The sequence below is a fragment of the Limulus polyphemus genome, unplaced genomic scaffold (assembly GCF_000517525.1).
Source record: "Limulus polyphemus unplaced genomic scaffold, Limulus_polyphemus-2.1.2 Scaffold3587, whole genome shotgun sequence".
In the NCBI taxonomy this organism is placed as follows: Eukaryota; Metazoa; Arthropoda; class Merostomata; order Xiphosura; family Limulidae; genus Limulus; species Limulus polyphemus.
In genome coordinates this window covers 93,766-104,465 of record NW_013669197.1, presented here as the reverse complement: position 1 = coordinate 104,465, position 10,700 = coordinate 93,766, and the positions used below count along the sequence as shown (strand labels likewise).

General features: G+C 33.2%; 1 long non-coding RNA gene across 1 annotated transcript in view; it reads right to left on the bottom strand.

Moving 5' to 3' along the window:
* LOC111088345 overlaps positions 1–6,984 on the bottom strand; it is a 17,786-nt gene extending 10,802 nt beyond the window's left edge. The window contains exons 1-2 of the long non-coding RNA XR_002612885.1: positions 6,974–6,984; positions 2,070–2,075 (exon numbers count right to left, since the gene is read on the bottom strand). This is a non-coding gene — a long non-coding RNA (uncharacterized LOC111088345). The remainder of the gene's footprint in view (positions 1–2,069; positions 2,076–6,973) is intronic.
* Positions 6,985–10,700: the final 3,716 nt, after the last annotated feature.

The window sequence follows — 10,700 nt, the reverse complement described above, 5'->3', positions numbered from 1 at the left end:
ATTTCTAGAAGTCAATGACGTGTTACTAGGGTCACGTGAATTCCGCTATCGTAACAGTATAATACGCAAAGCGAGATAGATAGTCTTAACATTTTGAAGGTGTAATCATTTGAGAGAGTAAAGAAATATCGATATCGTCCGTCTTACAATTTGGACAAATTTTATCTGTCAACATAATATCCTGAAATATATATATGGATTAAATTAGTTTTCATACAGGTTAGTGCTACAATGTTTGTTATACTTCTGTTGTTACTTAGTAAATTCAATCTGCTTAGAATATAGTGAAATTTCTGTTCTACTTAAACGTGTGACAATTATATTATATTTACGGAAAACTTTTGTTAAAATAAAACTTAATCATAACACACTGTCGCTATCTACGTATTTACAATATATTTAATGTTTACGGGAAAAAAATTAAAATAAAGTTAATTATAACACATTGTCGCTATCTACGTATTTACAATATATTTAATGTTTACTTGGAAATTTTATTAAAATAAAAGTCAGTAATAATACATTATATATGTATTTACATGACATACAGCAAATGGTCAGACTGTATCAGTAGGCTTAGAACAGAATGAAAGATGAATTCTACATAAATATGTGAGATTTCGTTATTGTTTTAATTGTTTGTTTGTTTAGAATTTCGCGCAAAGCTACACGAGGGCTATCTGCGCTAGCCGTCCCTAATTTAGCAGTGTAAGACTAGAGGGAAGGCAGCTAGTCATCATCACCGACCGCCAATTCTTGGGCTACTCTTTTACCAACGAATAGTTGGATTGACCGTCATATTATAACGCCCCCACGACTGAAAGGGCGAGCATGTTTGGTGTGACGGGGATTCGAACCCGCGACCCGCAGATTGCGAGTCGAGTACCCTAACCACCTGGCCATGCCGGGCCTATTGTTTTAATTATCGCATGTTTCGGAACATTGTTACTAGATATTAAAGAAGGATTCCAAATATTCTATGTTGAGGTCATTGACAATGGTCAGTTTGGTTTATCTAACAGCGGTGATAAGTTTATTTTAAATCAAAGACAGAACAAAGGTTTTGTTTGTGTAAACATTTCCATCAGGATTTATTACATTGAACATCACAAAAATTACACACAGAACATACTAATTGTCTAAAATTTACCTTTCTGTAATGTAAAATGTAACCTAGAAATAGAAAATACTTTCTATTCAACCATCAGTTAGGTATGTGAAGGTCAGCACAACGTGGGACAGGCAGTTTAGTTTTGTATAGTTTCTAAGATAAGGAGACTTTGAGTACTTATGTTTGAATAACATATTTGAACACGTATATACGACAGGTATTATTACATTAAGGTTTATTTTATAAACTAAAGTTTTCTTATATTACTATATGATAAAGTTTTGTTCACAAATGTTTCAGTACGTTTGTTAAATATGTGGTTTTACATACATATAATAACTATTTTACATAGTTTTATATATGAAATAGTGGTATTTTACAAACTAGTATTCGTGGTGTGTAATTAATGGTTATTTATAAATTAGGAAGTTTTCGTAAATAGTATCATAGTGTATTTTGAAGTTTTATTAAAAAATGTTTCAATAGGTGTGTCCATGATTTTACTTACATATAGTAAAGATAATATTGTTACGTCTCTGGTCGTTTATCAATTTCCGGTATAATTTCTTCTCGAGGAACTTCATCGATACAAGTCCTTTCTTAAATCAAAATCTAGCTAGTTTATTCCTTCTCAATACAACTTTGCAATAAACAGAATTTCAAAAGTTTAAGTTTAACTTAAACAAACGCTACAATTCACAACGATCCGCGCACTTTACTTACGGTCACTACCGCTCGCTTGACTCAATTATCTGTCTCTATATTTGTCTATCTGCAATTATATCTCCGCTTTATTTGCCGGGCTTATATACTAAAATATAGAAAAGACTAGAGTTGCCAGGAACAGTCATGATCCTTCTACAAACTCCAGCGCGAATGCTTCCAGAGTCAAGTGACTTCCGTTGTCGTAACACTGCCCCTTCCTTAGTATTGTTCGTCCCGAACAAAAACCACTTACCTTACACTAATAGATAATTAACAATAACTTAATTAAATGTACAGAATTTACAAACACAAAATTAAAATTCAACAAAGTCTCTTAATTTTTGTGGACGTATCTTCTTCCGTACTGGTCTCCGTCTCGTTGGCTTCTGTTTTACGTGAGGTTCATCTGCTCCACCAGGAAATGTCCTATTATCGGTAACAGTCACATCATTGGTAGTAGCTTCATTAATGACTTCATTGTTTCCATTCTCAAAACCGGGTAGAGTTTCTTCTTCGACAGTGGCTTTTTTAGGTGACACGTCTTCAGCAGCGTCATTTGTTCTGTTGTTCACTTCGTCCCAACTGAAATGTCCTGGACCGTGATAACGCCAAACCCTGTTCGCATGCATCACCTTTGACTTACCTCGCCGACCACATTTTATTCGAAAAGTCACGTCTGAGAGATCCACAGTGTAATACGGGCCTTCCCATGTAGAAGGCAACTTAGGAGACTTCCCTTTGGCCTTCCTCGTATTATACAACCACACCTTGTCTCCTGGTACAATGCTGACTCAATTATCTCTCTCTATATCTATCTATCTATGCAAGTCTCTCTCCGCTTTATTTGCCAGGCTTATATCCTTATATACGATGTTATGTAGCATGAATTATATTGGAGTTAACTAACTTAGAAGAAGCACTTTACTTTTCCACAGATGTCTTTTAATGTAGTAGGTAGTAGTGCTGAGTAAACTAATTGAGTTGAAGCACTTTACGTGAGTGGAGATATATTTAAATTAGCAAGTAGTAGAACAGAGTAAACTAGCTTAGTAGAATCACTTTACGTGACTGCAGATATATTTCACTGTAGCAAGTGGTAGAACTGAGGTAACTAATTTAGTAGAAACGCCTCACATTGTTGCGGATATCTTTTAATGTAGCAAGTAGTAGAACTCAGTTAACTAACTTACTAGAAGCTCTTTACGTTGCTGCAGATATCTTCAATATAGCAAGAAGTAGAATTGAGTTAGCTAAGTAACTAGAAGAACTTTACGTGTCTGCAGATATCCTTTAATGTAGTAAGTATTAGAACTGAGTTAACTAAGTTAGTAGAAAAACTTTTAGTGTCTGCAGATATCTTTTAATGTAGCAAGTAGTAGAACTGAGTAAGCTAAGTTAGTAGAAGCACTTTTCGTGGCTGCTGATATCTTTTACTGTAGCAAATGGTAGACCTGAGTTAACTAATTTAGTAGAAACACTTTACGTGACAGCAGATATATTTTTCTGTAGCAAGTGGTAGAACTGAGTTAACTAATTTAGTAGAAACACTTTACGTGACTGCAGATATCTTTTACTGTAGCAAGCGTTAGAACTAAGTTAGGTAAGTTAGTAGAAGCCCTTAACGGGGTGCGGATATCTTTTAATGTAACAAGTTGTAGAACTGAGTTAACTAAGTTAGTAGAAACACTTTACGTGACTGCAGATATATTTTACTGTAGCAAGTAGTAGAACTGAGTTAACTAATTTAGTAGAAACACTTTACATTGCTGCGGATATCTTTTAATGTAGCAAGTAGTAGACCTCAGTTAACTAACTTACTAGAAGCTCTTTACGTTGTTGCAGATATCTTTAATATAGCAAGTAGAACCGAGATAGCTAAGTAACAGAAGAACTTTACGTGGCTGCAGATATGTTTTAATAAAGCAAATATTAGAACTGAGTTAACTAAGTTAGTTGAAGCACTTTACGTGATTGGAGATATTATTTAATGTAGCGAGTAGTAGAACTGAGTGAACTGACTTATTAGAAGCATTTTACAAGGCTGTATATATCTTTTACTGTAGCAAGTGTTAGAACTAAGTTAGCTAAGTTAGTAGAAGTCCTTAACGTGGTCGCAGATATATTTTACTGTAGCAAGTAATAGAACTGAGTTAGGTAACTGAGTAGAAACACTTTACGTGACTGCAGATATCTTTTACTGTAGCAAGTGTTAGAAGTAAGTTAGCTAAGTTAGTAGAAGTCCTTAACGTGGTCGCAGATATCTTTTACTGTAGCAAATAGTATAACTGAGTTAAATGAGTTAGTAGAAGCACTTTATGTAGCTGCAGATATATTTTAATGTAGCAAGTATTACAACTGAGTTATCTAAGTCAGTAGAATCACTTTTCGTGAATGCAGATATCTTTTAATGTAGCAAGCATTAGAACTGAGATAACTAAGTTAGTAGAAGCACGTTACGTGGCTGCAGGTATATTTAATGTAGCACGTATTAGTACTGAGTTAGCTAACTTTGTAGAAGCACTTTACATGTCTGCAGATATCTTTTGATATAGTAAGTAGGAGAACTAGGATAGCTAAGTTAGTAGAAGCTTTTTACTTAGCTGCAGATATATTTTAATGTAGCAAGTAGTAGAACTAAGAAAGCTAAGTTAGTAGAAGAACTTTAATTGGCTACAGATATATTTTATTTTTAGTAGTAAGGTATATAACTGAGATAAATAAGTTAGTAAAAGATATTTACGTAGCTTCAGGTATCTTTTATGTAGCTAGTAGTAGAACTGATTTAACTAAGTTAGTATAAGCAATATACGTGTCTGCATTTTTTTTAATGTAGCAAGTATTAGAACTGAGTTAGCTAAGTTAGTAGAAGCACTTTATTTGGCTGCAGATATATTTTACCATAGTGAGTAGTAGAACTGAGTTAACTAACTGAGTACAAGCACATTACGTGGATGCAGATATCTTTAATGTAACAAGTAGTAGAACTGAGTTAACTAAGTTAGTAGAAGTACTTTTCGTGAATGCAGATATCTTTTAATCTAGCAAAAGATAGAAGTGAGTTAACTAAATTATTAGAATCACTTTACGTGCCCCAGATATCTTTTAATGTAGCAAGTATTAGAACTGAGTTAACTAACTTAGTAGAAGCACTTTACGTGGCTGGATCTATCTTTTAGTGTAGCAAGTTGTATAACTGAGTTAACTAACTTAATAGAATGACTTTACGTGTCTGCAGATATCGTTTAATGTAGCAAGTAGTAGAACTGAGTTAGCTAAGTTATTAGAAGCACTTTACGTAGCTCCAGATATCTTTTATGTAGTTAGTGTAGAACTGAGTTAACTAAGTTAGTAGATACACGTTATGTGACTGCAGATATTTTTTGTCTGTAGCAAGTGGTAGAACTGAGTTAATTAAGTTAGTAGAAACACGTTATGTTACTGCAGATATATTTGTATGTAGCAAGTGGCAGAACGGAGTTAACTAAGACAGTAGAAACACTTTACGTGACTTCAGATATATTTTTCTGTAGCAAGTAGTAGAACTAAGTTAACTAAGTTAGTTGAAGCACGTTACGTGATTGGAGATATCTATTAATGTAGCAAGTAGTAGAACTGAGTTAACCATCTTTACGTGGCTGCAGATACCTTTTAATGTAGCAAGAAGTAGAACTGGATTAGCTAAGTTGCTAGAAGCACTTTACGTGGCTGCAGCTATTTATTAATGTAGCAAGTAGTATAATTGAGTTAACTAACTTAATATAATGACTTTACGTGTGTGCATATATCGTTTAATGTAGCATGTAGTAGAACTGAGTTAACTAAGTTAGTTGAAGCAATTTACGTGGCTGGATCTATCTTTTAATGTAGAAAGTAGTATAATTGAGCTAACTAAGTTAATAGATGTCTTTACGTGTGTGCAGATATATCTTAATGAAGCAAGTAGTAGAACTGAGTTACCTAACTGAGTAGAAGCAATTTACGTGGCTGTAGATATCTTTTAATGTAGCAAGAGGTAAAACTGAGCTAGCTAAGTTACAAGAAGAACTTTACGTGGCTGCAGATATCTATTAACGTAGCAAGTAGTACAACTGAGTTACCTACCTGAGTAGAAACACTTTACGTAGCTACAGTTATCTTTTGATGTAGCAAGTGGTAGAACTGAGGTAAGTAAGTTAGTAGAAATACATTACGTGACTGCAGATATATTTGTCTGTAGCAAGTAGTAGAACTGAGTTAACTAAGTCAGTAGAAGCACTATACGTGACTGCAGATATATTTTTCTGTAGCAAGTAGTAGAACTAAGTTAACTAATTTACTTGAAGCACATTATGTGATTGGAGATATCTATTAATGTAGCAAGTAGTAGAACTGAGTTAACCAACTTTACCTGGCTGCATATATCTTTTGATGTAGCAAGTATTAGAACTAAGTTAACTTAGTTAGTAGAACCACTTTACGTGGCTGCGGATATCTTTTAATGTAGCAAGTGGTAGAACTGAGTTAGATAAGTTACTAGAAGCACTTTTCGTGTCTGCAGATATCGTTTAAAGTAGCAAGTAGTAGAACTGAGTTAGCTGAGTTACTAGAAGCACTTTCGTGTCTGCAGATATCGTTTAAAGTAGCAAGTAGTAGAACTGAGTTAGCTGAGTTACTAGAAGCACTTTTCGTGGCTGCTGATGTATTTTACCGTAGCAAATGGTACAACATAGTTAACTAAGTTAGTAGAAACACGTTATGTGACTGCAGATATATTTTACTGCAGCAAGTGGTAGAACTAAGTTAGGTTAGCTAGTAGAAGTACTTTACGTGGGTGCGAATATTTTTTTTTATTTAATGAGTAGTAGAAGTGAGTTAACTAAGTTAGTAGAAGCACTTTACGTGGCTGTAGATATCGATAAATGTAGCAAGTGGTAGAACGGACCTAGCAAGGTTACTAGAAGCAGTTTACGTGGCTGCAGATATCTTTAATGTAGGAAGTACTAGAATTGAGTTAACTAAGTTAGTAGAAGCACTTTACGTGGCTGAATCTATCTTCTATTGTAGCGAGTAGCATAATTGAGCTAACTAACTTATTAGAAGCACTTTACGTTGCAGGAGATATATTTTAATGTAGCAAGTATTAGAACTGAGTTAACTAAGTTAGTAGAAGCACTTTACATGGCTGCAGATATATTTTAATGTAGTAAGAGGTATAACTAAGTTAATTAAGTTTGTACAAGAACTTTACGTAGCTCCAGATATCTTTTAATGTAGCAAGTAGTAGAACTGAGTTAGCTAAGTTAGTAGAAGCACTTTTCGTGGCTGCCGATATATTTTAAAGTAGTAAGAACTATAACTGAGTTAACTAAGTTAGTAGAAGCATTTTACTTGGCTGCAGATATCTTTTACCGTAGCAAGTAAGAGACCTGAGTTAACTAAGTTAGTAGAAGCTCTTTACGTGGCTGCAGATATATTTTAATGTAGCAAGTAGTAGAACTTAGTTAGCTGGCGTATTAGAAGCACTTTACGTGGCTTTAGATATATTTTAATGAAGCAAGTGATAAAACTGAGTTACCTGGCGTAGTAGAAGCAATTCACGTGGCTGCAGATATTTGTAAATGTAGCAAGTAGTAGATCTGAGTTAGCTAAGTTAGTAAAAGCCCTTTACGTTGCTGCAGGAAGAAGGTTAAGTTCATATGTTCTTCCCCGAGCTAATTAGAAAAAATGTTAGATGAAATTGAAAGAAGATTACCCCCAAACATATAGTTTGTGAATCCCGTCACATAGTGATCACGTTTACGTGTATTATACTTTAGCGGAAGTAAAGACAGCAGCAGTAAGGGATACTTTAATAATGTTTATACAGATACCTTTAAAAGCAACAGATAGAATGTTTAATATATATAAAACTATAATAAACAATTTTTCAGCTTTACCTGTTGACAGTGAAAACCCCAATATCACTGTTCAAGTGATCAGTGTACCTATTTAGAAGTGATGGAAGAAGACAGATTAAGATGTATAGAGAGGCCCATTTGAGTATGTGTCCCTAATTCAGGAATTCATTCAGTGCCCATAGTAACTTATAACTATATTATAGTTTCAGGAATTAGACATATGATAACACAAAATTTCTTATTCAATATACTATAGAAAACATCAGTAGAATATTCAATATTTCTCTCTACATACTACATAAAACGTAACTACAAGCTCAACAATTTTAGTCCACATTTTAGTCATTATAAGTACGAAACAAAACATATTTTACTCCATACTATAAAAACCATAATTACAAGACTCAACATTACTTACTGAATACGAAAAAATCGTAACTACAAGGCTCAACATTGTTACTACATAAAATAGAAACCATAAGTATAAAACTCAACATTCCTTATTGAATACAAAAAAAAATCGTAACTACAAGGCTCAACATTGTTACTACAATAGAAACTATAAGTATAAAACTCAACATTCCTTATTGAATACAAAAAAAAATCGTAACTACAAGGCTCAACATTGTTACTACATAAAATAGAAACCATAAGTATAAAACTCAACATTCCTTATTGAATACAAAAAAAATCGTAAGTACAAGGCTCAACACTGTGATTACGTACAATAGAAACTATAAGTATAAAATTCAATATTTCCTATTCCATACTATATAAACCACAAATTCAAGACTCAACCTCGAATGCCATAGAAACCATAACTACATGACTCACCATTCCTCACTCATGTAAGCCTTAAAAGCAAGACTGGACATTTTTTACTCCGTTCTATGGAATTCACTGTAGAAACCATAACTAAAGTCTAACAATTTGATACTGTATACTAGAAACGATAAGTACACGGCTCAACATTCCTTATTCCAAACTATAGAAACAATAAGTACAAGGCTCAACATTCTTTATTCCAAACTATAGAAACGAGAAGTACTTGGCTCAACATTCCTTATTCCAAACTATAGAAACAATAAGTACAAGGCTCAACATTCTTTATTCGAAACTATAGAAACAATAAGTACAAGGCTCAACATTCCTTTTCCAAACTATAGAGACGATAAGTACATGGCTCAACATTCCTTATTCCAAATAATAGAAACAGTAAGTACAAGGCTCAACATTTAATACTCCACAGTATATAAACCATACGTAGAAGTCTCAACATCCCTTTATAAATAAAGTAGAAAATACAAGTACGAGGGTAAACTTTGCGTACAACAGAATCTATACATAGAAGACAACATTCCTTACTGCATACGATATAAACCTTAAGTTCAAGTCTACTATAAGTAGAAAATTCAACATTTACTACTCCATACTATATGAACCACGAGTACAAGACTTGGTATTCCTTACTCTATACTATAGAAACAACAAACATAAGACTCAATATTCCACAATGAGTAGTATTTAAACTATAAGTACAAGGCCCAGATATATTCCCTTCGAGCTACATAAACCATAAATAGAAGACTAAACATTTCTTACTGCATACTTTAGAAGACTTTTTTCATACGATAGAAACCATAAGTACAAAGACAATATTCTTTATAGCATGCTATCCAAACCATAAGTACAAAAGAGAAAATTCCTCATAGTATGTTATCTAAACAATAATTACAAAGACAATATTCCTTATAACATGCTATCTAAACCATAAGTACAAGAGTCAACATTCCTTATAACATGCTATCTAAACCATAAGTACAAGACTCAACATCCCTTATAGCATGCTATCTAAACCATAAGTACAAGACTCAACATCCCTTATAGCATGCTATCTAAGCCATAAGTACAAGACTCAACATCCCTTATAGCATGCTATCTAAACCATAAGTACAAGACTCAACATTCCTTATTCCATAGTGTAGAATCCATAATTACAAGACTCAACGTACCTTTATCCATACTACAGAAGTCATAATTATGAAACTGAACATTCCCTTTTTCACACTATGTATTTTTCTCTTGCTTTCTTGTGAATTGTTCTTTTTTTATTCACAAACTGTGTAATTTCATTGAAAAGAAAAAAAGATTCGTGAATGACTTAGAATCACACTCAATTCTTTGATTCCCTCTACAATATTTAATAGTTACACCGAATAACGGTCCTCAATATTTCTTGGTAGAACGAACCAATGAAATAAAGTGTTCTCAAGTTATTTTATGCTAAGGCTACGTGTATTTTATTCGAAGAAAATACAATGAATACATTCTCATTTTATACAACTATGACTTTGATTTGAAATTATAGTTATTTTGTAAAATGTACATATATATATATATAAAACAAGCTTCATATTTAAAACCTTTAAACCAGGCATGGGCAACTTCGACCAGGGTGCGGGTCAGATAGCAATTTTTAATTGTACTTGCGGGCCACATCGAATGAAGAACCCATCGTTGCACATACCTTATTTAATCTGACATCTAACGGAATTTAATTTCATTACACAATCAATGAAGTACGTTATATGGAGCTATTACAGATATAGAAGCCCTGGTGTTCGAACTTTTGGTTAAAAAATGTATGTCATTTCATTTTTCCTGTAACAAGATACTTATTCAAGTTCCATATCTTCAATCTTACACCAAAACGTTGTACTGCCCAACAAAATATTTTGTTCTCAGTATAAAGTATCTCTCTCGGTTTTAATTTTTTTAATATTTGTTTTCATGCCTCATAACATTAAAAACTAAAACAACTTACAAGTACTTTACCCATTCTGATCATACGGTGTCAAAGCAAAAAATATTGTTCTGGTGTTCATTAGTTGTCATGACAATGCGTTTTGGCAGAGAATTTCTTGTTATATAATATAATCCAATCTTAAAATCGTACGGAATCGTGACAATATATATATATATATAAACACTCACTGCTCACTTGTTAC